Raw genomic sequence first — 18,357 nt, forward strand, 5'->3', positions numbered from 1 at the left:
CATATTGTGGGCTATTTTCTTAATCACCTTCTTCTGAATGCCAAAAACCCTGTTACCTCCAAGATAACGGGAATTGAAAATCAAGCATTTCACTAATGCTGGATGTGATGGCAACTGATTTTAAAGAGAGAAACCATGTCAAAAACATATTACCTGGTAAGACTGCAGATTTCATGAAAAGGAGGTATGTTTCAGAGGTTACTCGGGAACTATTTGGAGCAGATAGCCAGAAATAAACTCAATCAACACAAGATAGGGATAGTTCTGAAGGCTACGTGATTGAAATAAGATAAATGACTGAATGAGTAAAGAGTAAAGGAAGCCATGATTTTAGCACAAATTTAAGAAAATATTCCTGGGGTGGAGCTTTACAATTGCCTGTATTGGATATCTTTATACAAGACATACAGAAGTGGTCGGTTGGAGAGATCATAAATATACTCCTATAGGAAGAAAGGCTAAAACAAATGTTCTTATCTTAAATGAATGAGCACACAGTGTTTGGAATAAAGTTTGTGGAGTTAGCATCACACAGAAACTCAAGAAGTACTATATCTCAAACAAATTAGATCAAAATTAACATGACAAAAGTGGCCTAATCATGACAAAGACTCTAAAGTCAAAAAAGTATGTGAAGCATTTGAATAAATTATCTCATAAAATGGAAGAGTGGAAGGATGTCACATTTCTAAATTATTAATTTTATATAATGTGATTTTAATTATATGAAAGTAAACTACTGTAATTAATTAAACATAAGTAGATATTTCACTCTTTGTCTATATTCCTAAAATATGCATATTCAAGTTGACGTGAAGCCTTTTTTTAAAACCTTCTTGTTGGAAAATTGAGAGCCACCCTATAACAGAGGGTACCTTACACATGGGCATATATGGTAATCTGCATCTCAGATAACTGAGGGTGGCCAACAGTTAGCTTGTGGGCAAACGGAACTACAGGCAGTTGTTGCAATACATTAGAACCCCTAAATTAAAATAACTGCCATCAAGCCAACTCTTATCTGTTAAAAATTCTTCATGATAGCTCTGTGATGTGTGAAACAGGGGTCCCATGTCCACTTCTGAGTTCAGCTATAGGTATATCGACAGTCCCCACATACACTGACAGTTTCCCACTTCCACCTGTCTCTGCCTCTCTGTTTCTCTGCTCAAGGGCTTTCTCTGGTGTTTGCTCAGGCTAATATTAGCAGCCCTAAAGTACTAAGATTTAATATCCCTAGGGGAAATGGTGGGTAAATAACCCAGTTCCTCCACTGCTTGGTGGACAATCTTAATATGCAGTCCACACAATACCAGCAAAGCCAAGCCTCAATTTCCCACAGTGGTAACATGTTCATTAGCTAGCTTCTTAATTGGCTTTCTTCCCTCTCCTGTCTTATTTTCTCCATTCTCTCACTTGTGCTTCTTGAGGTTGTCTCTCAAATAAACTATTCTGGACTCAAGTCCTTGTCTCATGCATAAACTGCTTTAGCATCATGTGACAATTCCGTGTCCTCTTTGAAAAACAGCTACCTATTGCAGAATCAAGATAAACGAGCTTTACCCTCATTCTTTACACCTGAGTCACTTAAATCTTTGGCAATTTCTCATCCATTCCTCTCAGGATTTGATAATCCCTTACTAATGCATAGAGTCATTCTGTGTTATACAGGATACCCAGATGAACAAAACAAAGTTCTAGCCTCAAGGACCTTACACTGAGAATGGAACATAAAACAAGGAGGAAGAAAAGAAAGCAATATTTAAAGAAGATTCAGATCACAGAAGAGATACAAGTTCCAAGGAGCAGAAATACTTCAAACTTACTAGTATATCATCATTACCCAGAAAGAATCTCACTTTGTTTTCTAACTTTTTTTTTTTTTTTTGAAATGGCATCTTGCTCTTTAGCCTAGGCTGGGGTGCAGTGACGTGTCTCGGCTCACTGCAACCTCTTCCTCCCAGGTTTAAGCAATTTTCTTGCCTCAGCCTCCCAAGTAGCTGGGACTACAGGCATGCGCCACCATGCCTGACTAATTCTTGTAGTTTTAGTAGAGATGGGGTTTTGCCACGTTGTCCAGGCTGGTCTTGAACTCCTGACCTCAACTGATCTGCCTGACTCAGTTTCCCAAAGTGCTGGGATTACAGACATGCCTGTTTTCTAACTTAAATACATTTGATTGAGGACATTCCTCTTTTTATAAACCCAGCACTGATTCATAGGTCAACCCAAATACAGTAGATGGCAATACAACCTTATGGGCGACCAATTCAAAATGAAAGGCAAAGCATTTTATTGTGAATTCCCTAAGTAACTGCTCCATCTCTCAGGAGTGATATCATGTCCAGGTAAATCAAGGAAACCAATAAGGCTTCCCTGGTGTACCCTGAGAATGCCAAACATGTTCCCATCCAGTCCTTTCACTCTTGATATTCTCTCTGCCTAGGAGGCCCTTCCCCCGAATATCTGCAGGGCAGGGGCTCACTACTTCACGTTTTGTTTTGTTTTTTTTTTCAGACCGAGTCTCCCTCTGTTGCCAGGCTGGAGTGCAATGGCTTGATCTCAGCTCACTGCAGCCTCTGTCTCCCAGGTTTAAGTGATTCTCCCAGGTTTAAGCTGGGACTATAGGCATGCGCTACCATACCTGGCTAGTTTTTTTGTATTTTAGTAGAGATGGGGTTTCACCATGTTGGCCAGGATGGTCCTGATCTCCTGACCTCATGATCCACCCGCCTCAGCCTTCCAAAGTGCTGGGATTACATGCATAAGCCACTGTACCTGGCCTATTTCACGTCCTTAAGCTCTTTCTGCTTAAGGTCTTCCCTGACCATCCTATACAAAATAACTTCACCCCCTACCCACCCACTATCGTCAGTCTATTGCTTTCTCTGTTTTATTCTTCATCATAGTACTTACTACCTGGCATATTATATAATTGCTTATTTATTTATTTTTAATCTCCTTCCACTAAAAGCTCTGTGATATTAAGGACATTTTCCACCTTTATATTTCTTGCACCTAGAATAATTTCTGGCCCAGAGAAAGTGTTCAATGAGTATATATTGAAGGAATGAATAAATTTCATCATTAAAACCTCAAAATCACCACTCATTATAGTTCAATTTCCATAAACTCATCTGGAATCATGACATAATCCCATAACTCAAGACTCTAAAGGATTCACAATCATTTTGTGAAAAATATAGGTTTTTTTAAAAAATAAAGCTTCAAGGTATGTATCAGGTATGGTTTTAATTCTATCATAAACTTGTACAGGCCACAAAATGAAGCTCATTCAATGTCCATTGTGTAAGAATGAAATCCTGAAATTTAAAATTTTAAATACTGTAGCTAGCTTGCCAAAAAAAAAAAAAGTTTATTCATATATTCATGTGACAAATGTATACTAAATGCATATGATGGGTATGGTGTTGGGCGAGGTGCTATATTTGATTTTCTTTTGAAAACTGACTTTACACGTCACTGTAAAGCCATATTCTGCCATTATAGATAGAAAAAGCTCATCCTTTAAAAAAAACACTTACGTCTTTCCCCATTGTTTTACTATAAACTTTTTAAAATTTAGCTCAGATCTCTGAGGGAGAATATTCACAGGATATAGAAGTGGATTCTTTTATTCAGATAATTTTAAAGGTAAACATTGTCCTCTTTTTATTGCATTTAAGGGAACGAAGAACCACTGTATTTAGCAACATTAAATGCTCACTATACAAAAATTACTTAAGTAGTTGTCAAATTCCAATTACATAGCACTAATTGGTTTCACTAGCTCTAGAAATTTCACTAGATATTCATGCTCTCCAAACACATGAGGTCCTCATGGTTGGGTAATGATCTTTTATTCACTCCTAATTGACTCACCACTGTGTTTCCACAATGCACACAAGTCTTTGTCATTCTACTCCTGGCTTCAACCTCCCCATCTCTCTTTTGACTTTACTTAAAAGACTGTGGCCAAATTCCTTTCTTTCCACCGAAAAATTCCTATGCTTCTGTCTCAAAAGAATCCTTCCTTTGCTTTCATCTAGTATCCCCCATCTTCTTGAAGACTTAATTTCCTCAATTGAGCCTCTCCCTTACATTTTCAATCTCTTTTTCCTTCAATGGATTGTTCTCCTCAGCTTACAAAGCAGGTTCAAGTCTTCCTATACTAAAAATACCACCTTGCCTCTGCTACACCTCTACTCAAAACTATCAATAATGTTTTGATATATCATACTTTCTCTCCTCCCTTACCTCCCAACTTATTGAAAATGAAGTCTGTTTACACTGCTTTCCATTTCCTTTCCCCCACCTCTCCCTTCAACCCTTGCCCCCGGCTGCCAGTTCCACCTACCACAAAGATAATCAAGGAAAGCCAGGAGTCAAATCCAATGGCTTTGCCTTGGTTGCACCCTCACCCATGGGATGTGCTATCTGAGTGACAGGGGCTCCCCTTGCCCCTGCTGCTTCCATGACACTGTACTACTCTACTTCCAAAATTTTTCTCCAACAGCCCCTTGTTTAAGATGGTTCCTATCCTCTTCTTTCCTTTTCCCCTTCAGCATACAGACATCCCTCAAGGATCCTATCCTTACCTTTGCTTCTTCTCTCTTCATTTTCTTTATCAGTGATTCCTGGGACATCAAAATCACTCCTAGGTAGATGACTTACAAATCTCCTTGTAGCTCTAACCTCCCTCTGTATTCCATTCCCTTAACTTGGACAAACCTGTCCTGCTCAAAAAGAAATTTCTCTCCTCTTCCTCATCCTCCGTTATATCTTCTTTCTGAAATGACCCAACCGCTCTCTCAGCTAAGCCTGACAATGATCTTTGGCCTTCCTTTTCCCTTCCCACATTTCCAGTGATGGTTCAAGCTCCTCAGATTATTCCTGCACACCATCTCTTAGGTGTGTTCCCTTTTTCCCTCCCATTGCCTCTTCCCATCTTTCCCTTACTTTGACAATAAGGTCTATCCAGTCTCCCTCCTGCCAGTCTTTTCCCATGTTATTCCATGCAACATAATACTACAAAATTATTGCCCCAAAGTGCAGTTCTGATACTGTCAACACTTCTCCTCACAAATCTTCTATAGCTCCCCAGTCTTAATGAACAAAATCCATGCTCCTTAGCTTGGCATACAAATTGCTCCACCACCTTGAACAAACCTCTCTTTCTTGCTTTATCCTTAATTACATCTCTTGGCATTCCTAGTGCTGCAGCCAAAGCACACCATTTTTTGTTCCCTGTGTAGGCATACACCTTCCACTGCCAGGCCTGCCTATACTGTTCCTCCCCCAAGCATGCCCTCCTTCTCTGCCAACCCAAATGCCACCTTAATCACACCTCAAATGCTATCTCTCCCATGTAACCTTCCCTGATTCTTCAATCAGAAGTCATTTTGTACTCTGTAAACTCCCACAGCCCTGCAGGAATACTGCTTTTTCAGCACCTAACTATTTTTCACTATTTTTACATTTAGTAACACATATCCCTCTTTTCTCCTTCTAGACCATGATCCACCTCTGGGCAGGATCTAAGACTTAGCATTCTTTGAATCTCCAGCCCTTCTCTACACTCCCTATTCCCTATCCAAAGGTACAATGGGTCTGAATGCAGGAGGCAATTAACAAATGCAGTGAGCTATGATCACACTACGCTCCAGGCTGGGTGACAGATGAAGACCCTATCTCAAAAAGATAAATAAAAATAAAAATTATTACATTTATGTTAGAAAGTAAATCACTGATTCCTGAGTCATCGATTGGGCTGCTGTATAATTTCTCTTTCTGTAAACAGTGTATTTACCTGGTAATTCCTAGTATTAAACTTTCTTGTAAGACATTTACATCTCTGGTCTTACTTACAAATATAAAAGATGATGACTTTTTTTTTTTTTAACCAAAACCTCTTAGAATGATCTTTAAATTCCATAAGTACATTTATCAGAAAGAGATTTGGCATAACTAATAAGAGACTAAAGAACTAAGATTCAAAATTCATTTTTATAAATCTATCCTTAAATCTTGAACGAGAGCCAACAACCAACTTCACATTAAATCTTAGAAGGCTTGACTTGAAGAACATGGGGAAATTTACAATGATAGCTTCACTAAAACCTAGTCTATATATCATTGAATAAGGTACATGGGAAGAAAAAAAGCATATGTGGATAGCCCTAGTTTTATTATTTTCAATGTAAAATGATATCATGCAACCTTTGCCCAAAAAACAAAGCAAAACAAAAATTTTTAAAAAGAAAAAAGAAATCTCTGGTGCTAACATGTTGTATATTTACTTGTGTAGCCATGACTGCTATGGGCTTTTCAAACAGGATGGGGGCAGCCAGTTTGGATTCCAACAGCAATGCAGTAGAATTTAAGGTGTTATAACTAAAATACGTCCTAAGCAGGTTAAGCTAGTCATACAACATTTTAATAAAGAAATGTCCAGATATTAAGTGCAAAGTGCATTCATAACTATGAATACCGCAGATATACAGGAGAGGGGGAATCACACTGCCATGGATACACACAAATATGCCATCTCTCCTCCTATCTCTACCCAACCCTACACACACCTATCTTTATCATGCAGAGACAATTAAACAGCCATAGACTCTGGATGCATTTCTGTGTCCCTTGTTCCCACTGGGTGAGTTACTGCCAGCCTGACATTTTCCCAAATTCCCTACTAGTGGGCTATATCACTAGGGACTTTACTGACCTGGGACCCAAACACTGTGGGTCTTGGGGATTTCAGTTTCCAAATGATACACAGCACCACCTAGCCATTGTGACAGCTGAGAGAGTGGATGTCACCAGCAGTAGAAATAAAGTATCCTGTTTCCTGAGAAAAACACCCTGGCTGTGTGATGCCAACCAACTGGGCACCAAACATTTCTCCATGTGATATTTTTCTTCTTTTTTAAAGACTGCCCCCTGCCCCTCACATCTCTCTATACACACCTCCAGGGTTCATTCTAACAGAACCAACACAAAGACCATCCAACCTCTAGCCATAAGGTTTTCAGTGCTTAAATGTGGAAAGAGAAGGTCTAGCTGGCATTGAAAGTTGGGACAGGAAGAGGAATCTGATCATTCAACACCCTTTTCCTTCAGGTCAGACAAGAGAAAAACAATAGAAACTGCAGAGTCAGGGAGTCCAAGACCCTTGTGGAACAGGTGCTAAGCAGAGAAGTAGTATCACAGGATGGAAGCCCCCTTCAAAACCGGGTGTACCAGCAAGCTCAGAGTGTGTAACGGTTATCCTGTTTCCCTGCCATGTGCCTCAAAGCAACATACTCACTTCCACATCTCCATGTCATGAGGCCAGAGGAAGGGGAAGCGAGAATCCCTACACTGGGCCATGCACACGCAGGAGCAGAACAGACTGTGCTCAGAGTTGCAGGGTCAAAATAATAAACACTGTCCCACAGTCTTAGCTGGTGACATCAAGTCACGGCAGCGGCAGATCTCTGGGTTTGGGGCGCAGTTTGGGGAACGTGGATGCAACCACACATACACAGGATTTTACAAACCCGCCCTTACCCCACTGCCTTCCTCCACACTTCACACACCAAGTGCATCCTGCCCACCTCCCCGTTTCCATCATCACATTCTTTCTCCAGGAGAGTCAGCCCAGAGATGAAGGATACTAGAGGGATTCCTGGAAATGCCACCCCCCAACACCTCGGTCCGCCACCCCCATCCCCTCTGCTGTACCTTTTACACACACACTCTCTCCTGCCATGACTGTCATCAGGCCCGCCTGCTGCGCCCGAAGCCCGGCATCTCAGCGGGCACCGGACACCAGGCGTCTCACCCGCAACGCCGTCTTCCCTCGCCTCGCTGGCTGATGGTTCCAGGCACTGCCCCCTGGATGTCGCCTGATGCCCCCGCTCCTCCGCACTATTGTTCCAGGCAAACCCTCTCGCGCCCAGGGGCGCCCTTCGGCGAGGAGCCAGGCTCTGTCGGGGGTCGCGTCAGTGCCGGGCACCCCCCTCTCCCCCACCGCTCCCTGCCTGTGGTACCTTGCCTGACAGCTGGGTCCGCGGGCCCGCGGGAGCAGGCGGCGCTAGTGACAGCGCTGGTGCCAAGCCTGGGAATAAAGCTCCGCTCCAGCCGCTGCTACTTCCAACGCCACCATCTTCTCCCGCCGCCGCTGCCGCTGTTGCTGCCGCCGCCGCCGCCTCCGGGACCGCAGCCGCCCTCGCCCAGGTCTGGCTCCGCAGCCGCCGCTCGGACCCCTCCGCTCCCGCGGCCCCACCCCCTTTCCCCACCCTCCCGCCCGCCCTCCAGCTCGTTCGCTCGCCCCTCGTGACGCGCGCCGGGGCCAGGCGGGCCTGTGAGGGAGGGCGCGGGGGAGCGCGCGCGCGCACGCCGCCTGCTAGTAGCGCCCCTGCCTCCCACGCCCACTCGTGTGCGCGCGCGGCCCGCGAGCCCGAGGCGGCGACGGCGGCGGCGGTGGCGTCGCCGGCGTCCTCCGTGGGCGGCGGGCCGCAGCGCCACTGCCGTAGCCCCGGTGGACCTGGGGAACACCCGCACCTCTCGCCGCCCCTCGTGTCCGGGTTCCGAAGGGCCCGCCCTGCCTGTGTTCCACAGCCTTATCCTCTGGCTCCCGGCTGGACGCACGGAGTGGAAAATGCCGCTGCATCTCTGAGGGGACTGTCGGGGACCTCCACCCTCCTCGGTGGCAGCCCAAGGGTCCCCGGTTTCCTAGCTTGCAGCTGTGGCCAACCTCTGCGCGTGGCCAACCACGAAACCAGGATGCCGTGTCGACTCCTGCAAGGTGTTCTCTCCTGAGTTACTCCCGAGCTTTCCCGCTTCTCCGGCCCCTGAGATACCGCCGGCGCTTCAAATGCGGAGATTGACGGCGTCTCCGGAAAGCGCCGCAGTCCTGCGAGTTCCCCGCCAGGGGGAGAGCCGAGCGGGCTTGGGCTTGAGTGAGGCGGGCTGGGTTGCAGTCCTCCAGGGAAAATGCCCAGTCCCGCCAGGGACAGCGGAGAGCCTCCGGATTGTGAAGCCGGGGAAGGTTCGGTGTGGTTTTCCTACCTGCTCCTCATTTCTGGTTGATCTGAACTTAGAGTGTCTGTGAGCCTGGCACAAGCCATCCGCCCTAGATATGGCTCCTAGCTCGAGAGGGAGGCCACCCTTTGCAACAAGGACCAGGTGGCAGGTGCTGTGCATTAACGAAAAGCTGTGGGCTAGACAGGCCCCGGGAGGCCTGGGCTCTGGCGCCAGCCCCACATGTAATTGGCATTGCAATAGCTCAATCATTCCTCCTCTTAGAGACACAGATTTTTCCATAACAGTGTTATAATGCAAAAAGCCTCGTAGTTTGCAAAGCCCTCTCCAGCGATATATTCTCCTCCAGTGAAATGAAGATAAGCGCTGGTTATCCAGATACCCTGGGAAATGCATCTTTTACCACACCGTGTTTCCATATTATTTTAGACACAACGTCTCCAGAGAAGTCTGGGGGTGTAGCGTAAAGCATTCTGAAAGCCTTGCTTTAGCTTTAAAATTCATATGAATTTTGCATTGCTCTCTTTTTTTTTTTTTTTTGCCTTAATAAAACAATAGCTACCTTCTTAAAAATATCTTTTAGTAAAATTTAAAATTATATACTAGGAAGATGTATGCTTGTCCTGTGACGTTATTCGTTTTTTCCAGTAAATACTTATTTGGCATATGTACGAGCCAGATACGGTCCTTTTTCACCAGAGCTCGCAGTATGCTGATGGAAATAGGTATTAAACAATTAGACTGGCCAGGTGCGGTGGCTCACGCCTGTAATCCCAGCACTTTGGGAGGCCGAGTCTGGCGGATCACTTGAGGTCAAAACTTTGAGACCAGTCTGGCCAACATGGCAAAACCCTGTCTCTACTAAAAATACAAAAACTAGCCGAGCGTGGTGGTGCACGCCTGTAATCCAAGCTACTCGGAGGCTGAGACAGGAGAATCACTTGAGCTCGGCAGGCGGAGGTTGCAGTGAGCTGAGATCGCGCTACTGCACTCCAGCCCTGGTGTCTCAAAAACCAAACAAACAAACAAACAAAAAAAAACAAAACAATCAGACTAAGTGCAAATGTGATAAATTCTCAACTGCAAAGACGCTAAGGTGCACAGGAAAACCTAATCTAGACTCCAGGACTAGGTAAGGCTTTCTAAGGAAATGACATTTCACATTCTGCAGGAGAGGCTGCAGTGAGACACTTCCAGATAAAAGGAAGGAAATGTGAAAAGGCCGGAGCAGGTGGGGCCGAAGTGAGATGAGGCTGGAGAGGCAGGCAGTAGTCAGAACCTCAGGAGACCTTGTGAACTGCTTTTAAATAATAATTTTGTCTTATGAGCCTGGAAAGTCACTGAAGGGTTGCCAAGAGTTGGGAGCCAGCAAGCAGGATCATATTCCTGAAAGATCACTGAGGTGGCTGTGAGGAACTGATTCACGGAGGGTCAAGATCCAGTGCCGAGAGAGTCTGAGCTTATACCACTTGGTGAGTGTTTAGGGTTTTCTGTTTTTGCACTAACTGCTCTTTTGATTGTTGTTAGTTCTTGCCTCTGTTTTCCTGTGTACCCATCTCCAGCGCTTTCAAAGTGCTTCTCTGTAATATTTTCTATTTTGTTACCTTTAATCCACTGTGGTTTTAGGAACAAAATTAACCTTGTTAGAATTTCTGGTTAAATAAGAGAATATAGGTTCTGTGCATACACTTGTTGCTATTTAGTTTGCTGTCTTAGAGATCTTTCTGCTTATTTTCTACTTTTTGTGTTGCATTTCCAGTTAGACTAGGTATTTAGATGCATGAATGAGGGTTGCATTATTGCTTTAATAATATCCTCAAATCTTACCTCACTGGATTTTTGTGTAAAGAAAATATGTGAAATTTCTCTCCAAAGTATTAAGTGCCATATAAAGGAAAGTAATAGTTGTTATAATGGTTGCTTGGAGACCTCCAAAACTAATTCATTACCAAATGTTCATATGTGGAAATCCTCCTCCCTCCCCTACCCTCATGAAAAACACACATTCCCATTTCTTCTGGACAGCATGAATCATTGTCTTAAGTGCTCTTGTTACTCGGTGCCTTGGCTGCTGGCAAGAAACTCATAGCCAAATTTTCAGATCATTGTAGGAAATGAGTGATCCTTATGGCATGTAGATCTATGTCTTAACCTTTCCTATGGCATGATCTCTGCTCACTGCAACCTCTGCCTCCCAGATTCAAGCAATTATCCTGTCCCATCCTCCCAACTAGCTGGGATTACAGGCATGTGCCACCATGCCCGGCCCTGTTCTATTCTATCTATAGATTTCCTGTGCTTGCTTTATTGATGTTTTCTTCTTAGGAGATCTCTTATAAGGCACTCCAAATATTTGTATCCACCTTCTCCTGTTAACAAGGGTCAAAACAAAAAACAAACAAACAAAATGCATGGACTACTATGGAGCCATAAAAAAGGATGAGTTCATGTCCTTTATAGGGACATGGATGAAACTGGAAACCATCATTCTCAGCAAACTGACACAAGAACAGAAAACAAACACCACATGCTCTCACTCGTAAGTGATTGTTGAACAATGAGAACACACAGACACAGAGAGGGGGACATCACACCGGGGCCTGGGGGGGATGGGGGACTAGGAGAGGAATAGCAGGGGGTGGGGGGATTGGGTTTAGGATAGCAGTAGGAGAAATACCTAATGTAGATGATGGGGCAATGGGTGCAGCAAACCACCACCATGGCATGTGTATACCTATGTAATAAACCTAGATGATCTGCACATGTACTCCAGAATTTAAAGTATAATTTTAAAAAAGTTTTATGTGAAAAAAAGTGGGCATGGTGGCAAATGCCTGTAGTCCTAGCTACTTGGGAGGCTGATATGGGAAGATTGGTTTAACCCAGGAGGTTGAAGCTGCAGTAAGCTATAAGCATGCCACAGCACTTCTGCCCGGGCAATAGAGCAAGACCATGTCACTAAAAATAAAACAAAACACTGGCAACCTGCCAACCATTGAAGCAGGTAACAATAGTATAGACACCATGCCAGGTGACTTGTGTTTAAAGTGAAGCCTTAACCACCACTGCATGTGCACCTAAAATCTCTGTGCGTGCCAGTTTAAAACCTCATATTAATGGTAAACTTAAGTATATCGCCCAATGGCTCATAGATAATTGCCTTTAGTTTAATCTTTGAGGTCCCAAACTCCATCAGCCTATATTCTACCTACAAATACTGGGGTTTCTGACTTATGATGGTTTGACTTTGAAGTTTTTGACTTTACTTTTGGGCTTATCAGGGTATTGAATGGCTTTTGTTGTTGTTGTTGTTTGAGTCACAGCCTTACTCTGTCTCCCAGCCTGGAGCACCCGGCCTTAAATGCATTTTTGACTCATGTAACTCCATCATAAGTCAAGGAGTGTCTATATATCTTACTGTCAGAAGCACTGTTTGTCTTTGAAAAGAGATTCAAGAACTTTTATTCATTTAGGATTCTTTTTGTCAACAAACACTTGAAGATTCCATGATTCACTAAATCCACTCAAACTCCACAAGAGTGTGACCATATCTTCCAGCTTTTCATATGGTTCTGGACAGCTGAAATTGGATATCCTTCTTCTGATGTAAGTTGATACCTTTCCTTGATTTCAAGTTCTTTAGTGATTACTTTCTTTCTGTCTCAGTCCTTGAGCTTATGAGCTGAGGGTGTATGTAAGACAAGCATAGAACAACTTTTGGTAATCTGGTTTCTCTCAAGGAATTCAGTTCTACTAATATTTAGTAATCCAGTATAATTTCTAACATATTGTATAGGCATTTTTGTTACAGCATTTAAAATGTACAAAAGAAATATACAATTATGAGATGAGATGTATGTATCATAAACTTCTATAAATTTGATTGTACTGTATATGCTGATTCTTATTTCACCAGCTTTTTCTCTGGGCATAAAATCTGTCCAGAGAAATAATGCCCTTCTTTTCTTTTTTATTCACCAAACAGATCAGGCTCCTTCTTTTTTTCTCCCACTGTGCCCTTTAATGATTCCAACCAGAATTTTGTAGTATGTGTTTATCTCATACATGGGAAGACATTCTGGTGCCACATATGGTAATTCTACCTCTGAAAATGAAGTTTTCGAGTATATAGTATCATGGGAACATATTGCCTTTTAAAAATGGTTGTAATCCTATTCTCTGAACCATACTCCATGGGTGGGGGCTTGGATTACACTGACTAACTTAAGCCAGTCAGCTCCCAGTCCTGGTGCTGGGTCAGTCCACTCCAAACCACATGGTGGACTGAGGATAGAGCAAGATCTGGGGACCACAAAAAGGGTGAAATGGAAAGAGGGAAACAAAAACATCACCTTCCCTGTTCATCTCACACTTATAATAGTGAAAAACTATAAACCGATAATAGTTTTTCACTATTATGTTAATTCACTATTAACGTAAATGTACAGCAATAAGGAAAGTGGTATATAGATCAGTATGACTATACAGTGGAATACTATGCAGCCTTTAAAGATACCATATGCACAGATTTTTTAATAACATGGAAAAAGTTAATTTCACATCTCAGTGAAAACTGGATACAAAATTGTGTAGATGAATGGCCACAACTTTAAAACATGCACAGAAAAAAATGCATCAAAATGTGAATAGTAGCTCACTCAAGTAATAGGGTTATTTTCTTCTTTCTATGTTTTGGTAGTTTACATTTTTTTTAAACCAATGTATATAGGACCTTAATTTGAAAAATAATAATACTAAGAATGTGGCTGTAAACATTAATACCTCTTATCACCAGATGCCAAAAAGATAACTATTGGGTCACTTTGCATTTCTAAAGCATTTTTTTCCAAATTTGATTTATCCTTCAAGGCTTATTTAAACACCACATACTTTAAGAAAATGCCTTTAGATTAATGTTGCTCTCATTGAAATACCTTATTTTCTGAGCGTTTGTTTGTAGCACTAGAAGCCTCACATCCACTGTGGAATGTCAGGATAGAAATAGATTTTAAAAATTGATTAAATTGGTTGCTCATTCTGTTTGACACTTGCTTATATACTTGGTTGTTTCCAAATTTATTTAGGTAGTAAAGTACTTAAATATGATGGTCATCTGGCAGGAACAATATAAAATATTGACATATTTAATTCATCCTATAAACCAGGCACAATTTTACCGAAAGAAAATATGACTATGTGTTTCTGTATAAAATGTCTCATCACAATTAGGAGTATATTTTCTTGAAAATAAGAAGCTGTGAAATTAAGTGCTCAGCAATTTCAGAATTTTTCTTTTAATATGTGTTTGCTACAGATTTATATCTTTTTGCCATCTTATTAGTAAATGATAGTAAATACTAATGACTTAAGGAAGCTGTCTAAGATAGGAACGTAAAATTGAGAAAATTTCAATATTTTTCTTTTCCAGTTTGTAGACAAAAATTATATATAATGCATATATATGTGTATATATACATTACCATTATTCATTTTTGGCAGTAGTCCACCTTTGTGCTATTTCTAGAATGTCACTGACATAAGGAAACATGATTTTAAATCACTGCTCTATTTCTGTTTTCTGTTAGGCATTTTGTTCCTTGTATGTTGGTATCACCTCTCCAAGTTGTTTATGAACCCTGAAAGATCAGTGACCAAATGTCAACTACATTCTTTTGGTATTTCTTACACTAAATACCCTGCATATTACAGAGTACCTAGGAAGAACTCATCAAATATTTGTTGGCTGACTGATTAACAGACACTCCTTGGAGTTACAGTTTCTGCTGAATGCCTGTAGCTTTTCCACCACTGTAAAGTCAAAAAGTCAGAAGTTGAACCATAACATGTTGGGGACTGTCTGTACTCACTAGCTATCTTTCCAATTATTCCAGTTAGGGTATTCAGGAAGATTACCTAAATAATTTGCCATTAAAACAATTTCCTTTTCATTTGCTACTATTTTTATTCGTATCCAGTAGTGTCTGAAAAAGGTTATAGATGTGTCCACTAACTCAAAAATAAAGACCCCGGGTAAAGTTCTAAGAGTATATAAAATCAGTGTCAGCAATTTTATCAGCTCTTTATCACCTCTGTCAGCCAAAGAAATTTTTTCCTTCTCTTTCCTCTCTCTCTCTCAGCACACACACACACACACACACACACACACACACACACTATAAGTGATATCCTTGAAATTCTATTTCATTAAAGCACTACTTCTTGAGAATTTTTTTCCATGTGCTTGTACAATATCAGCATTCAGGAGGAGCAATAACCATATAATTAACAGTCATGACTATATTTAACATTTCCAGTAGGTAATACTATTTTTAAAAGCCACCAAATATTTAGATCTTCATTCCACAAACTTTATTAATCTACTAATAAGTGCTAGCTATGTGGTAGGCATTTGAAAGTCCAAGCCAAGTATCACAAGCTCTATCTTCAAGAACTTGTCTACTTTAAGAAAAATCAGACAGACCTATAACAACTCCAGTGAAGTGTACTGACTGGGATAAAAGACACACAAATGAGGGCCTGGCTAAATGGTGTTTTTGTGTTATTTGTTTGCTTTTCTAAATATATGTGTTTCAGGAAATTACATCAATTCTCAATCTTCTAGAAGTCAAGTCTGTAGTTAAATGAACAGTTTTCTTCCTTAAAAGGAATTTTGTTTCCTAACTGTAAAAAATATTATGATCACCTAGATGCGATGGTTTCCATTTAACCAGAAGGCTGTGGGTTTCTCCCAGGTGAGAAATAGATGTATTTAAAAACACTATGGGAAGACAAATCTGTCTGCTTCTAGAGAAAGAATAGAGATCATCTTCCTAAATGAATTAAAACTTTTGAAAGTTCAAAAGAAATGACTTTGGGTCTTTGACATTTTCTATCAAACAGAAAACTGACTTTTAAAAAGGAACATTAGTCAGTATAAACTGTTAAAAAATCCATATTTTCTACATTTATTCCTCAGAGAAGCTCATCCTTCTTCTGCCTTCTACCTCAAACTCATATCTTTTTATTAAATCTGACTGTGGAGATGCATCTAAGTTAGGTCAGCTTTGCTATGGATTGAATTTTGAGAGCACATTTTAACTTCAGCATTCACACAGCCGAGCATTGCTAAATTGAATAGGCTGTGGTTCTGGGAACTGCAGGAACTGAGATGGAACCAAGAAATCTGTTACTGGAGAAACCTTTTGAGTGTGGACAGATTTTAAGTCACTCTTAATAAGGTCTGATAGGTTAAGGAATAACATGTTGCGGGATTCTGGAAAGCAGCTTTTCACCCTTCCTTGCCATTTGGGAATTAGTTTCATCTAACACTGCTGCAAACCTATCAAGAAAATGGAATTTAAATGGGTCTCAGTGAGCTGTGTAGCATACATCTGAAACTTGTGCAATAATAAAATTCTTTTGCCAAGCAGATAGTTAAGGCTGTATTAGTAGCATGCTTCTCAAAAAGCATCAAGTATGCATTTTAATTCTGTTTGCATAAGACAAAGAATAATCCCTTAGGCTTCTGTATAGTCTGCCAAATAAAAGGTGGGAGGTTGAGAGATTTCAGCTATAGTTTCTCTTGTTCAGTGTTGAATCTTAATATAATAGGAAGTGAAGTTTTTCCCAAGTTCTTCCGTGGATCACTAGTTCTGGAGGAAGACAGTAGTTATCATATGGAAGAAAAAAGGTTTCAGGATCAAATACATCTGGAGAACTCTGGAATAAGCTAAATCGTACAGGTTTTTGTTTTCGCTTTTAAATTGCAGGGCTTCTAGGAGCCTTTAATTGTAAATTTCCAGGAGGGGAAGAGAGATGATGGAACTACCAAACTTCTGGTGTTCTTTTTGCAAGAAATCTTTTGAGAGACAGACAAGGCTATATGACTTCTGTGGGTCCCTTGCTCCATAAACAAATATTAAAGATTGCATTTTATAAGTGGGTTGCTATAAAGTTGAATATATTAATAGTCTATAATAAAACATTTTATTGGACCTAAAAGTTCATTTTTTTTTTGCTTCTGATTTTAAAGGAAATTAAAGCATTTTCATGGGACCCTGCAAGTATTGTGCCTAGGCAATGTACCTACTCTGTCTAATAGGTACATTGACCCTGGGTCTAGGTGTTACACAGGAGTAATGGGTCACTGCAGTAAACCCACAAAATGGAATCTAGAAGCACACTATGGCATTTCAGCTGAGGTACTGAGATTGTGGCTGCAGGGTCACTTCTTTTCTTCATGTGATGGTCACTGAAGAAAGCAGTCTAACACACACACACACACACACACACACACACACACACACAGTGGCAAAAAGTAGACTGTGGCAAATCTCCATGTTATTGGTTCTATGTGGGCTCTACTCATTCAGTATGTTCCCTTAAGCTAAAATATTGCATCTATTTTTAGTGTTTTCCATGTAAATCTATACCAGGTTAGGTGAACTGGCTGGAAAAGGAGATTCTTAGTTACTCACTTCTACCCATGAATCTAAACATTCATTCATGCTCAGAGCATCTTTAAGAGAAAAATTTCCATAGCTGAAACTGACATCACCAATCTTTATTATGGACAAGACTTTGAATTCATGGTTGTATTATTTTGTCACAGTGAACTGGCTAGGGATATTGAGAGATGAGCATTAGTAATCCTTCTTTGACAAGCAAAGTCAGGGTAAGAAGCTGTGGGTAATACTCACATTGGGTTGGGCATGGTACCAAATTTGACCTTTGGCCATGTTAACCAAATTTCCAAAGACAGATGATGCATCTTGAAAGATAAATTAGTAAAAGGGAAATGATATAGTTTGGATATTTGTCCCTGCCCAAATCTCATGTTGAAATGTAATCCCCAGTATTGGAGGTGGAACCTGGTGGGAGGTGTTGGGTCATGGGGGCAGATGCCTCATGGCTTGGTGCTGTCCTCGTGATAGCAAGTTCTCGCAATATCTGGTTGTTGTAAGTGTAGCAACTCCCCCCTTGTTCTCTCTCTGTCTTTACTTTCTGCCATGAGTAAAAGCTTCCTGAGGCTACCTCAGAAGCAGATGCTGGCACCATGCTTCCTATACAACCTGCAGAACTGTGAGCCAGTTAAACATCTTTTCTTATAAATTACCCAGTCTCAGCTGGGTGGGGTGACTCACGCCTGTAATCCCAGCACTTTGGGAGGCCGAGGCTGACGGATCACGAGGTCAGGAGATCAAGACCATCCTGGTCAACATGGTAAGACCCCGTTTTTACTAAAAGTACAAAAAATTTGGCCGGGCGTGGTGGTGTGCACCTGTAATCCCAGCTACTCAGGAGGCTGAAGTAGGAAAATTGTTTGAACCT

General features: G+C 41.5%; 1 protein-coding gene across 3 annotated transcripts in view; it reads right to left on the minus strand.

The window, feature by feature from the left end:
• Nucleotides 1–8,261, minus strand: part of APBA1 (amyloid beta precursor protein binding family A member 1) — a 213,007-nt gene extending 204,746 nt beyond the window's left edge. For 2 of the 3 annotated variants that reach the window (XM_037743823.1, XM_017543438.2), the window contains exon 1: nucleotides 8,034–8,244. The gene's annotated coding sequence lies outside the window, so the exon portion shown is untranslated. Of the gene's footprint in view, nucleotides 1–8,033 lie in introns of all 3 variants that reach the window. The other variant, XM_017543437.2, reaches the window with a different exon arrangement.
• Nucleotides 8,262–18,357: the final 10,096 nt, after the last annotated feature.

This window comes from Cebus imitator, unplaced genomic scaffold (genome assembly GCF_001604975.1).
Source record: "Cebus imitator isolate Cc_AM_T3 unplaced genomic scaffold, Cebus_imitator-1.0 Scaffold155, whole genome shotgun sequence".
Classification (NCBI taxonomy): domain Eukaryota; kingdom Metazoa; phylum Chordata; class Mammalia; order Primates; family Cebidae; genus Cebus; species Cebus imitator.